General features: G+C 34.4%; 1 long non-coding RNA gene across 1 annotated transcript; it reads right to left on the reverse strand.

Moving 5' to 3' along the window:
• Nucleotides 1-202: 202 nt before the first annotated feature.
• Nucleotides 203-13147, reverse strand: LOC125612858. The gene is made up of 4 exons (XR_007343332.1): nucleotides 13042-13147; nucleotides 10717-10905; nucleotides 1700-1858; nucleotides 203-705 (listed from the first exon to the last, which is right to left on the reverse strand). It is a non-coding gene; the product is annotated as an uncharacterized LOC125612858 (long non-coding RNA).
• Nucleotides 13148-13719: the final 572 nt, after the last annotated feature.

Below are 13719 nucleotides of genomic sequence, written 5' to 3' on the forward strand. Positions count from 1 at the left end.
TTTGGGATTTTTTAAGATGATGCCCTCTCCTTCTCTCTCTCTAATGTTACAAATGAATTACAGGATGCCAAATCTAGTGGCTTCTTCTCAACACATTTTTATTTACAGGGTTGGGTACCCTGTCTTTGAAGTTCTTTCCTCCTTTTAAGATGTGAATATATCATGAAAAGTTGGAATACGTAAAATTCAGAGTTCAGGTATTTGGAAAACTCATTGGATGATGAAATTTCTAAGTCTTTAGAAAAATTAAAAGGTAACAAACAAGGTTTGCTGTTTGATTAAAGAAGATTGAAGAAGGTGAAGTTATATCTCTGTTTGCTTGTCTATTCAATTAAACAGGGAAAGGATACATCATGTACCCAGGCTTTGTTTGCAGAAAGGACTCCTCAATGTAGCCTGGGGTCACAAAGTAATATATAGAGTTGGGGTGCAAGGTATGTGTCAACTTGATAGAAGAAAAACCACATTTATTGGAATTTTAAGGATGAGTTGTGCCACAGACTCATCTACCACCATACCTAGGATGGGCTTCAGCATCTCACATGAGTACTTGGGAGTGACATTGGTCTTGGCCATTTTCTAGGCAGCTTCATGAGCAAAAGACATCAAGAAGGATGGCCATGTTAGAAGAACAAGAAAGATAGGGATACCAGTTTATAGGATGTCCAGAAGTACTTGAGTAAAATTTTCAGGGAGCCAAGAATCCTGTATAATCAAATGAGGCAAAAACAAAATTATGGTGAATGAGGTTAGGTGACTTGACTTAACTTCACAAACGATGAACACCTGAAGATGATCATATTACAGAAGACATTTTGTATCCATTCATTTATTTATGAATCACAGTATCCTTTAAATATGCAATTCATTAAAAATAATGTGACAGTTCATATCATGTTCTAGACACTATCATAGGAGCTGATATCCACTAGGGAAAAGATGGCATGGCCTTAGTGACTTCCCTCTAGTGGTAGAGAGAGAGAAAACATAAATAATAATAATAATTAAAAAGTTTGTAAATAACATTATGTTAATGTTTTGAATATTTGAGATCAATATATTTAACAAAATTTAAATACTTTATTATGTAATGAAACATCATGTTACCCAATAATCTATACAATTTTTATGTATCTGTTAAATATAAATTTAATTTAAAAAATCAGAACAAACAAAAACTCCCCATGGAAAAAATAATTGTGAATTTGAGATGCTTATCTGTTTGGACTAAAGATGCATAAATTAAAATACATTAATGATTTTCAAAAACAATAATAATTAAGTTCATATTGTTATGGGCCAGGCTATATGGGCAATGACCAAACAAACTCCGTTTTACCCTGAGACTCCATGTCATATAAGAAATGCTTCTTTGGGGACACCCCACCTCTGAACTCATCAACAGTTGCTTAGCATAGCGTGTTTAGCAACACAAAATGGCAATTCTTATACAATGTAAAATTGTTCTCTTTTTGGTTCCCATTTTTCTTGGACAATGTACTCTGTCAGAGAATGATTGTCTAGATGTTAGTAACCATTCTTTAACTTGTACTCAGCTAGGGTCCTTTTGACCCACTCCCCCTTCTGCTTATGATTTTAGATCTCATGATGTTTGTTTATGGTTTTAAATCCTAACAACAGCCACTTATGATTAATGCACTGACATGATTTACTTATGGTATAAAAGGTATACTCTAACCTCTAGAGGGGGTCAAAGGATGTAGGTTTGCAGCCTGCTCCTTGGCCCACACAGCTGCTGGATCCAAACCACCAGTTGGTGAATAAATTTTCCATCTCCTGCTTTAAGATCAACTTGGTGATTTATTGCAACCTCGCCATAACAATGGAGTGATCAGAGCTGTAAGAAAAAAAAGAGAGAGAGAAATAAAATAGAGAATGACTGAAAGGGAGGTGAGTATGGTTTCCTATACTATTAGGTTATTTTATGTAGATATATGTATTTAAAAATAGACGTAACTGTTATTATGCCACAAATATAAATTATTTTTACATTTTTACTCAATACTCTTCTTCTGACATATTTATATTTTATATTCATTTTATATTTTGTAGGTTTTGTGTATTCCTTATGCTTACTGAATGGTATTCTATCATATGGGTATTTCACAATTTGCATAACATTTCCACTTTTAATGGGTACATAGATAGCTCCCAACATATTGCTGTGTTGAACATGTTCACACATATCTTAGCAAAGTTGTTCTTGGGTTTATTTTCAGAAATGGAATTGCTGAGTCATAATGAAAACGCATAATTTTTTCACCAATGAGGTCAATTTTTTTCTCAAAATGGTCATTCAAGATACACTATTAGAATATGAAGATACTGTCTACATATTCTTCACATTGGATATTAATCAAATTATAATGCTTGTCACTGTTGACTACAAACTAAAGTCTTAAACTTGTTTTAATTCTCATTTCTCTAATTACTCATAGAGCATCTTTTTATGAACTTATTTGCATTTTGAGTTTTACCGTATATGAGTGGACTATAATTTCTGCCCATTTTTTAATTGAGTTCCTATTTTTTCCTTGAAAGTTAAAAAAACCTAACACAAAACTCTTAAGTATGCAATCTATGTTTGTACTTTGTCAGTTCTATTGTCAGACAATTGCAATTGCTTCTGGGTCTCTCACATTTTTGCATTTCTTACAAGCAGTGATACTGACAGCTGTTTTTCTAGATCATCTTTTTAAAAGCATTTATACAGTGAACAGGCTTGTAAGACAGAGATACTGACTTCCTCTGGGGTAGAGGGTATATTTGATATCCAGTATAATAAGATAATGTCTCCCTATGTGGTAAAAGATAGGCAGGATTGCTTGAAGCCTTTTATAAATGATTAGCCTTTCCTAAGCTTGATATTTTCTTGATTATGATGCAAACCCCACTGTTTGTGGAATATCTGTCTAGCACCCCTTGCATTGCTCCAGTGGAACTTAGTGGGCATGGGAGAATGAGTACAAACATGAAACTCCTGCTGCCTGCTGTGCCATGCATAACAAAATCTTTTGTCTTTGACCCAAGAGTCTCATGACTTTTTATAGCCTCCATGAAACTGTGGCACACCAACATATTAACATATAATAAATAGGGTAAAATCTTTAAACTCTTCACAGTTCCTGACAGTTTCTTTTATTTAAAATATATCCATCATTTTTATGTAATAAAATGTGCTTTTAAATTATTTCATAAAATTTTCCCATATCCCATACACAGGATCCCAAGGGCATTTTCCTATCCTTTCTTTCATTAATATTGTAGATTTGCTTTTACATCTATAGACCAGTTTATTTTTAGCATGATGTTTGTGCTATAGAGATAAAAGTTATTTTCTCCACATAGTGAATCAATTTGCTTAACATCATGTAACAAATATTGGATCCTTTGTCATTGATTTTTGATGCTAGCTAAACTAATTACAAATTCCTATATAAAAAAGCATCTGCTGAACAGGCTTTTCTATTTAGTTGGTCTCTTTATCTTTTCCCATGCTACTGGCATAATCTTTTAGTTAATATACTTTTGTCATGTATCTTTGTACAGTAGAATGAGCCCTCCCGGACATGCGCTTTTCACTATGTGCTGTAGATTCAGTTTTTCATGTATCCCAGTAAATTCTAGTTAGAAATTTTAATTGGAAATATTGAATAGTCAATTCTACATAAATTGGAGAGAACAAGCATACAGTTGTGATGCTTACCACTTGTTTTGGCCTTCAGTAAAGTTCTTTAACGGAGTTTTTAAAATGTGTAAGTGTACATGTGCATCATATGTACATATATGAGTATTTATGAAGGTCTTATGCTTTTTATGTTAACATGTATCTGAGATATTTATGTAAGCACTATTCAATTTTTTATTTTATATTGATATGTTATTAGTGATGTCAAGTGGTGCAATGATCTTTTATATTGATTTACTTCTTGGTAAAGTGCTGAATTCTTATTGGCCTAAACAATTTTTTTGCGTGGATTTTTTTTTTTTTTAGTTTTCCATGTAGACGAACAGGGCATCTTCTAACAAGGTTTTCATCTCTTCACTTTTAACCTCATCTCTCTATATTCTTTTTGAAAAATGAATAAATAAATGAGTTTTTGCATTGATCAGAACCATTAGTATACTCTCTTTTAAGTCTTAATTCAAATATTATCATCCAACTATTTATTTAAAATTTAACTCTCACCAAGTACTCTCTATCCTCATCTTTGTTTTCTTCTTTACATAGCACTCAATACTTACAAATATAGTACAATTTATATAATAATTTTACCTACTATCTGCTTCTTTTAGAATTTAAATTGTGAGGCCAGGATATCTTTGTTTTCTTCACAACTGCATTCCTAGGACCAAACAGAGTACTTAGCACATATTAACAAAAATTTGTTGAATAAATATTGGAAAGAAGACATGGTAGTAGGTGTTCTCTTTTTATTCTTGAAATTAAAGGGAATGGATCTAAAACATGAACAACTTTAGTAACCATAGCTTTTATGGTATTAAAGATACTTTTATCTTTCACAATGGAGAAAATTAAAACATTTTAAATATTTGAAAAATCTTCTGAGGTTTTTTATTTTCCCATGATCTTTCTTAATTCTTTGAAGGTGAAGCCATTCTATTTTGCTTAGCTATTATTCAATGACTTTGTTTGTTTCTTATTCTTTGCTTCAGTTATTAATTGATCCAGACTGAACAATTTTCATTTGTTATTGAGTTTGTTGTGATATGGGCAGTTCTTTCATATAACTTTTATTGACTTCATAAAATAATGCATGTTTTATGGTATCCACTCTTTTACTATTGTTTTATTGCTGAATATTCACTAATTTACCAATAACTACCTTTCACAGTTGCTAGTATTCAATCTGGAAGGTGAAAACTAAAAGAGCAGTAATATATGTCTGTTTTGCTTAAAAAAAATCCCTTTCAAAATAGTAATGCAAAAGTCTTGCTTTCTACCTTGAAGTTTGCTAGACCCTTATTCTATTTCCAATCATTCCACAATTTCCTCTTCTATTTACCTCCATCAAAATAATTCTAGTGCTTCTCAAAAATGTATAGATATAAATCCACGACTTTAATCCATGGTTAGAGAAAGATCTTTAATCCATGGTTAGAGAAAGATCACTTTTACCTTGTAGAGTGTCAACCATCTCACAGAGTGACTTGTATCTATTAAGAGCGTGGGGAAAGTTTTAATACTTGATTTCCAAGTGCTAACTATTAAAATCAAGATATATACATGTATGTGTGTATATATATATGTACATATATAATTTTCATACTTGTAACTCTATAGAACAAGGTAAATCAATTTAATAGGCATCTTGAAAACTAAGTTATTCTTATTTTCTCTTCAATCTTTAGTTTTTTACTTTCACATTTTCTGTCTTTTAATATCTGGCACAGTGCCTGGCACAAAATAGTGGGATTTTGTTTATTTGTTTGTTTGTTTGATTGACAACAGGGATTGAACCCAGGGATACTCAACTACTGAGCCAAATCTTCAGCATTTTTAAATTATTTTTATTTGAGACAGGGTCTCATTAAGTTGCTTAAGGCCTTCACTAAGTTGCTCAGGCTTGGCTTTGAACTTGCAACCCTCCTGCCTCAGCCTCCCAAGCTCCTGAGATTACAGACATGTACCACTGTGCTGGGTGAAATAGTGTCTTAATAAATAACTACTGACTAAAACAGTCAAAAGTTCCCGAGTATGGAATCAAGTAATAATTTTTATGTTTTAAAATACAGAATTAAGTATATCCACTTATAGTAATAAACTACAATAATTAACTTTAATGTCACCTGTAAAAATGCAAATTTAGCTGTAAAAACATGTCAGTGAAAAGGAGGATCCGGAAAAGTTTTGTACTTTTGTGTTGAAGGAAGTCAAGGTGACTTAATTTTATGGCTCTCCTTCACATTTAGCAGGCAAGTGACAGGCATACACATGAGATGAACTTTTTTTTTTTAATATGGACGTGAATAGACATGATTTTCTGATGATCAAGTATGAGCAATGACAAGGCAATTTGATTACCACTTAAAATAATTGACTCTGGTTCTGAGAAAATCCAGAGCTTCCTGAATTTACAGTGTGCGGAGTTCATTAGTTTCGTTGATTAGAACACAGCGAGGCCTAAATCAGAATCTGAATTCCTGCAGAGATGAAATTATCTTCACTCCATACCATGGCCAATTCCTAAATCCAAATAGCAATTCTGAGTGCTTGGTCTCAAGATGATGCAAGTGAGAAGAGGGTGCAGTTTTAAATTAAGCCTGTCATTACAACTGGAGGAACAATCACAGCTGTGACGATCATCACACTCTGGGCTGTGAAGCTTTCTTTTCTGCTATTATAGCTAATCTAAAACAATACAAAACATTAAACAATCTTTTGAGTAAGGTGCTAGGGTGGAATGTTTTTTTCTTTTTTTTTTTTTTGGTTACGGTTCAAGTGAAACTATAGTCATCATAATGAAGTTGCATCTTTATTAAAATCTAATTCTAACCCATTAGATTTAATTGAAATAATTTAAACTTCAGGTGTCATATGCAAAATTAAAATGACAAATAACATTCTTTAGTATATGGCAGAATAAAGAATTACAGAATATATATACAGAAAATTTCAAACCAGGAAGAATAACAGTAGAACGAATCTTATTCTCTTTGCCCTCCATATATAATTGTAATAATAATGTAGTGTAATAATAATGTACTTTGTTTTTGTTACTATTGTTGCTGCTGTCTTTTCTTTGCTTTCTTTTAGTTTCTGCTCAACTACAAATGATATTTTTCTATCCAGTAATACAAAAATGAAAAATTCTGGTTGTTTTAGTAAGAAAGAGAGAAAAAGATCCCTTGTTGCCTTTGTAAGCTTAATACATTATAAATTTAGTGTCAGTAAGTCAAGAAAAAAGAAATAGTCTGGCCAATTACTTGCCATTGTCATACTATTGTAATTCTATCTTTTTCAGAAATATTGGCAGAGACTTAAAGATTATTAAATTTTCTAACAAACATGATAACCACAGAGCAACTTAATTCACCTCAAGAAATTTTTACTATAAAATATCATGAAGGCAAAAAAAAAACTGTAATAAAAATTTTAAATTAAGTTTTAAACAAACGTTTTCAAATTAAAACAGTAAATAAAATACTCTTTAAATTTAAATTTTTCTCTTTATACTGTCATGATTTATATATTGCATTTGGAAATTGGATTTTTACTATAAAAAATAAAAATTCTGATCATGTATTGAATTATTACCTACTTGAATGGTTTGTTGTAAGTGAACATAGGCCAAGATTTTGGTCACAGCTTTGATATTTTGAAGTGTTTTGTAGAAGGGCCCTCATCATGGGTGTGTCTAATCTTTCCTCATGACTAGAGTTAAATCATGCATTTTTGTCAGAAGTACTCACATAAGTGATGCTCTAGCCTCAATGCATGATATCAGGAAGAATACAAATGAAACTTTTTAAAGAAAATATTCAACAGCTTCCCTGCCATCTCATTGAATAAAATGGCTTCTATTTTTCTATAAAAACATTTTCATAATTTTAATACTTGTAATCATAATACTACATTATATGTATTCAGCTTTTCTGGTATTTCAGCCTTCTATGTTTTTGTATCACTTCATAATTGCCATTTAATAATTGCTTAATATTCAACTAAGCTGATGCACCATAATTTATTTTACCACTTTCTGTTATAATGCATTTAGCCATTTTAAATGCTTCATTATACTTGCTATTAAGTGAATAAAAACCATATATGTTGCATACTTTTGATGGAACTATTAGATTCAACTACACAAAAAAAATTATAGTGAAACATTATGCTAATATAAGCTAACTTCTTCTGTATTCTTAAGTCTCATGGAAATATTCCCCTATGCTCAACCTACTGACCTACTAATGGAAATTTTTCAGCAAGCAGGATCTGGTAGGGAACATGAATGAGATCAACATGCATTCATTCTCAGTCCTGGAAAATAATTTTGTATGTAGTTCTTATTGACACAAACTCAAGTCTTGTCAGTTTTGTTGATGGGCCTCAGAGTGCTTTTGTATATAAGTCTGCTTAGATAAAATGTGATTTAAAGGCCTCAGATGTGTTTAAAATTATCATTTAAAAAGAAATAACTTATTATGTAGATTCTCTCTCTCTCTCTCTCTCTCTCTCTCTCTCTCTCTCTCTCACACACACACACACACACACACACTAGGAGCTTTTCTTATGCTTTCTCCGATTCTTACACTAGAAAATACCTGTAAGAACTTTCTACATATTTATACAATTAAGGCAGTCATTCTGAATGTAACAGAACTATTGCAAGTGATCAGAAATAGTACATTGATGTTCTATAGCGAAGCCCTGCAGGTCCTTCATACCATATGAAGTGTCCCATTTGTGCCAACTCTGGGCCTTGTGGGATTTTTCAGAAATAAAACCTTGAATCTGAAAAAACAACCAACATTAGGCTGGTTGTATTAATAATGCCAGATTCCCAAGACAGAAAAGATAGAAGAAAAGAAGAAAGGAAGAGTGATGAAGGACATCGTTGATCTTTTAAGCTAAGTAGTTACCTAGGCTCCCAGCAATTAATTATGACTGCATTTCTAAAACTTGTCCAACCACCATAATAAAGAGCCTATCAGAGAATCAATTGCTGAGTGGGAAGGAATTAGTGTGGTTCTAACTAGTTACATCAATGCTTAATTTGACTCTTCCCTGTATCTAGTCAACTCATAATTATCTTCTCTAATGGGTCTGAGGGAGGGGTGGGAACAGGTAGTTATGACACAGATAATACTGAACAGCTACGAAAGCAAAATACTTTCTATTAGGATTTTGCATATATCATATGATTCAGAAGGCATATGTTTATTTTTTTAGTTACGTTTTTCATAGACTAAATTTTTTGCAATTACCATGCTAATGAAAAAAACATTTTATATTACACTAATAGCTGGGAAAATATCCAAGGTTTTCAAATCTTCAAGGTAAAATTCAGGGGGCTGGGGTTGTGGCTCAGTTGTAGAACACACGCCTAGCAAGGCCCTGGGTTCATCTTCAGCACCACATAAAGATAAATAAAATATAGGTATTGTGCCCAACTACAACTAAAAGAAATTTAAAAAAAAAAAGATAAAATTCAGGAAATTGACTACTAGACTAAATGGCATGTATGCACGTATTTTCTGAAATGTTGTCTTTGCAATGTTCCCACTGCCTCAGTTCAGGCCTCCATTACCACTTAAGCTGACTCCCATTACTCTCCTCTCCTGTATTCCTACTCTTCAACCCTGTAGACAAAAGGTAGCACAGTTATAGCTGTATGGGATGGTGCTGAGTTTCCATCACTGTCCCCTGACCCACCCATCATTCAGCAGCTGTGGGGGAAGATGCTTACTTCCACATTACCACAAACCCATCAAGGATTACATAGTCTGTATCAGAAGGCTCACCTACTGAAAGAACAAGTCCAGATAGTGATGTGCCAATGGTAAATTCTTTGCTCTGTTGATCCACAGTTACATAGAACAGGTAATTGTCTTGCCAATCGACAGCCCTTCCAAATAGTCATGAAACCAGACAACAAGCCTTCCCCAGTACTACTAAACTGTGGTGCTCAGTCAATTTAGCTGATCTGAAGACTTCACCTTGACTTTCTGGAGCTGCAGAGCAGCTGTTCTTGATCCTTCATAGGAGCTCCAGTAATTTGCATGTGGTCAACCTCCTACCATGCTTAACCATACTCAGCCCTACAACCATCCCATTCCCACTATTACTCTCTTTTCCTCTCCTCTTCCAGAAATACAGGTCTTCACTTTCATAATACTTTCTTTCAGCTGAAATACCACTTATTAGGAGCTTCTAACTCCTTCTTTCATTAAAGTATTAAAATAACATTTATGTGTTGCTTCATTCAGGTTGCAAAAATCTTACCTACTTTCAACTAAAACGTCTTTCAAAAAAGAAAATTGTTTTATCTTTCAAAAGTATTGATTTGGGGGCTGAGGTCGTGGCTCAGTGGTAACGTGCTTGCCTGGCATGCGTGAGGCACTGGGTTTGATTCTCAGCACCACATACAAATAAATAAAATAAATGTTCATCAACAACTAAAAAAATAAACTTTTTTTAAAGTATTGATTTGGAGCCACATGTGATAGCACATGTTTGTAATCCCAGCTACTCAGAAGACTGAGTCAGGAGGATCACAAATTCAAAGTCAGCCTGGGTAACTTAGCAAGATTCTGTCCCAAAATTAAAAAAAAAAAAAGGTTGGGGTGTAGCTCAGTGGTAGAGTATACCTGGATTCAATCCCCAGTACTACAAAAAAAAAAAAAGTATTGATTTGGGGAGGGGTAGAGTTTCAAAGCCTATTTTTGAAGAAAATAGAAAAAAAAGACCAACTTTGTATTTCTGATACAGCTATCCCAGTTCAAGTGTGGAAAGCAATGTAGCTACTCTGCTCTTCCAGGAAATAGGAGGTCACCTACAAAAAAGTTTAGTAAAGAAAAGCAAGGATATAAATATTTAATCTGTTATTTCAGGAGAGGGACTGTTACAAAACAGATTTCTCAGTTTTTTCCCAGCTCAGAACCCTTCAGTGACCTCATAGCATCCTTGGCATTAAGGCGACAGGCCCGAGGGTTCCATAACTTCCCACTGACCTTTCCAGTTCAGATTGTGTCACTTCCTCTTCAAGGCCAAACACAGCAAACTATTTTCCATTCTCGAAAAGCATTTTGAATTAAGTGGTTGTTAAATGGAAATGAACTCAGAAGCCTGACTAGAGACTCCAGGCCCATATTCACCAGTACAATACCTTGGTCAAGTTTCAAGTAGGCAACTTTATTTTCCTAAAAAAAAAAAAAGCAAAATAAAGTGTTACCTCTTACCTTGCCTTTTTAAGCTCACTCTTTAGAGATGCAAAGAAATCATATCATCTTTGCAATTTTCAAAATAATAAAGCACCACCCAAAAGTTTCCATGCCTATATAGTTCTCTAGGTGAGAATTAATATGGGGGTGAAGGATTATTTACTAAAATAATTGAAGGGTGATTTTTACCAGAAAAAAAAATCACATTTTCCTTTTAATGTAACAAAATTATTGGATCATCCAAAATGGTATTCTGGGAGACAGGCTAGTCAGGTGCTTTCAATTTTTTTAGCATAATCCATTGTAGAATTCACATAATCCATAATTCATTCTTCCAGATCTACACATATGCAAATATTATTTCTTCACCTATATATTTAAATATATGCAAATACAAGTATGTATTTTCCTACTATGTGTGATGTTCTCAGATATTTGTATATTCTATTTCTCTTTGGCTCCTTTTTCTTTTCTTCATTATTATTTTGTCAATGCAGGCTGCAAACCACTAACTGGATTTCATGATCTGGTTTTTCTGCCTATAAAACACCATTGGATGTATCTTCTTCAACAGGGCCTCATCCAAGCTTTTCTGTCCTGTCCCAAATATCTGAAGTTTCTGGTACAGATAAAGAGATCCTGTTTCTAACATTATCATAGTACAACTTGAGGCAAAACTAACTTACACGTCTTTTTTCCTTTCATTGGAGAAAAGCCTTGTCTCCAGTTACATTTCTAATTGACCACGCCTTACCATCTCCATGCTATCACTGAGGTCTGAACTGCCAATCCACCTGGACCACAGTGAAGCCCCCTGAGCCCTCTCCTCTTTTGCCCACTGTTCCTGTTCTCTTCCTCACAAAGCAGCTGAGATGTTCTTGTTAAAGGCTAAGTTACATTATATCACTTTTTGGGAGATCCTCATGGATAGCTTCCTTCCCATGACATGTAAATCAGATCTGATCCCATACCATTTCTCACCCTACATTTGCCCCACCCATCTGTCCTGCTCACCTTTTCCTTCCCATCCCCCCCCCTCCTCTTCTGCTGTTCACACCTGCTCACAGCACTCCAACCCTGGACCAGCCACTTTATTTTCCCTCAGAACTCCAAGCCCTGCCACGAGCCACTTTAGAGGTCTGGAATCTTCCTCCCAAACTTCTGATACAGCATGATTTACTTAACTTGCCATGCTGTTGCTGACTGCCCACTCCCCATCTGGAGAACATAAGCTCTGTGAAGGCAGAAAGCTGATTCACAGGTTTGCCCTAAGTAGCTATAAAAGTGCTCAACGTATTTTTTGGCACTGTATAAATACTGGTAGTTGAAGGAAAATATGTTAGCTGTCATTGTTGATATTATCAATAGCACAATAACTCAAGATACTCTGGCCTCCGCCTACCCATACAGAATTACACAGTTCTATTATTTTAGCATCAAGCAAAGTACACTAGCCATAGATGTAACACTTTCAATATAAACCTTACGCTGTAAGGGTGGGGGAGAAAAACATACTTAGTTTGTAAAGCTTAGGTAAACGTTTTTCCCCAAATTTCCCTTTCTAATAAAGGATTAAGTCTCATATCTATGTTTCAGGTTTCACTGGGCCCTAGCTAAATATTTATAATAGGTATTTAGTGCATATTTTATACAAAAGGAATTAAAAAATGTCTGCTTAGATACATTTCATTTAAATTACAGGCCCCTGCGGGGCTGGGGATGTGGCTCAAGCGGTAGTGCGCTCGCCTGGCATGCGTGTGGCCCGGGTTCGATCCTCAGCACCACATACCAACAAAAGATGTTGTGTCTGTCGAGAACTAAATAAATAAATAAATATAAAATAAATAAATAAATAAATAAGTTACAGGCCCCTTGAAGAGTCAATGAAATAAATATCGTTTTCCCTAACACGGGTCCAAAGATGGCTGGGTTGCTCTGTGAGATCCTTTTCATGCCCTCCTGAGGCACCCTGCTAAAGCAATGCTCATTCAGAACCTTCAGATGAGCCCATTCAAGACCACATAGGGTACATTTTTAATTATTAAACTGCAGACCATGTAATTATCAAACTGCAGACCGTGACAACGTAGGGATTCTTTAATGGCAATTCCCTACCTGTGTTAGCCACAGTTTCCCATCAGTGCCTCAATCTTCAACTGTGTAATCAGTTACAATTTCATTCAGTTGAGGATTAATCTCAAAGTCTGAGCCTGAGTATTTCTCTCATATAACACCACTGAGGATTAGCCAAAGCTGGATTCAAAGTCCAGAGATCAGGAGCAACAGAGGAGAGAAAGAATAGGGTAAGAAAGGACTGCCAAAATAAAGAGTGGCTCACATGGATACGTCTGCTCTCTCCCCTTCACATCTATAAAGTTCTGGAAGACTGGTTTATTTTGGAAAATTAATCTTTCCTTTAGTACACATTACATTTTGCAAAAAAAAAAAAAGATGGTTTATATGAAAATGTCTACATAAAAATCACCATGTGTAGTTTATAAGTGCATACATATTACATAAAGCATAAGGAGAAAAATAAAATATGTTTCATATTTCTTCCCTTGGGCAGATTCCAACACTCGCCCCACCATTCAAATAGACCATTCAAACTCTGCCTTGTTTTGTTCCTTTTGGTGTGGGTGAGATTTATAGATAGCCTCAGGTGGTCATGTGGTAAAGCAATTTTAAGAACCACTATTTTACATTAGCTGTACCCATGGGTTCTATTTAATCAAGCAAGAAGCAGCCCTTTGTCCTAAGAGGGGGAGATCATCAACATAACCCCTCACCTGA

This window comes from Marmota marmota, unplaced genomic scaffold, assembly GCF_001458135.2.
Source record: "Marmota marmota marmota unplaced genomic scaffold, marMar, whole genome shotgun sequence".
NCBI classification, from domain to species: Eukaryota; Metazoa; Chordata; class Mammalia; order Rodentia; family Sciuridae; genus Marmota; species Marmota marmota.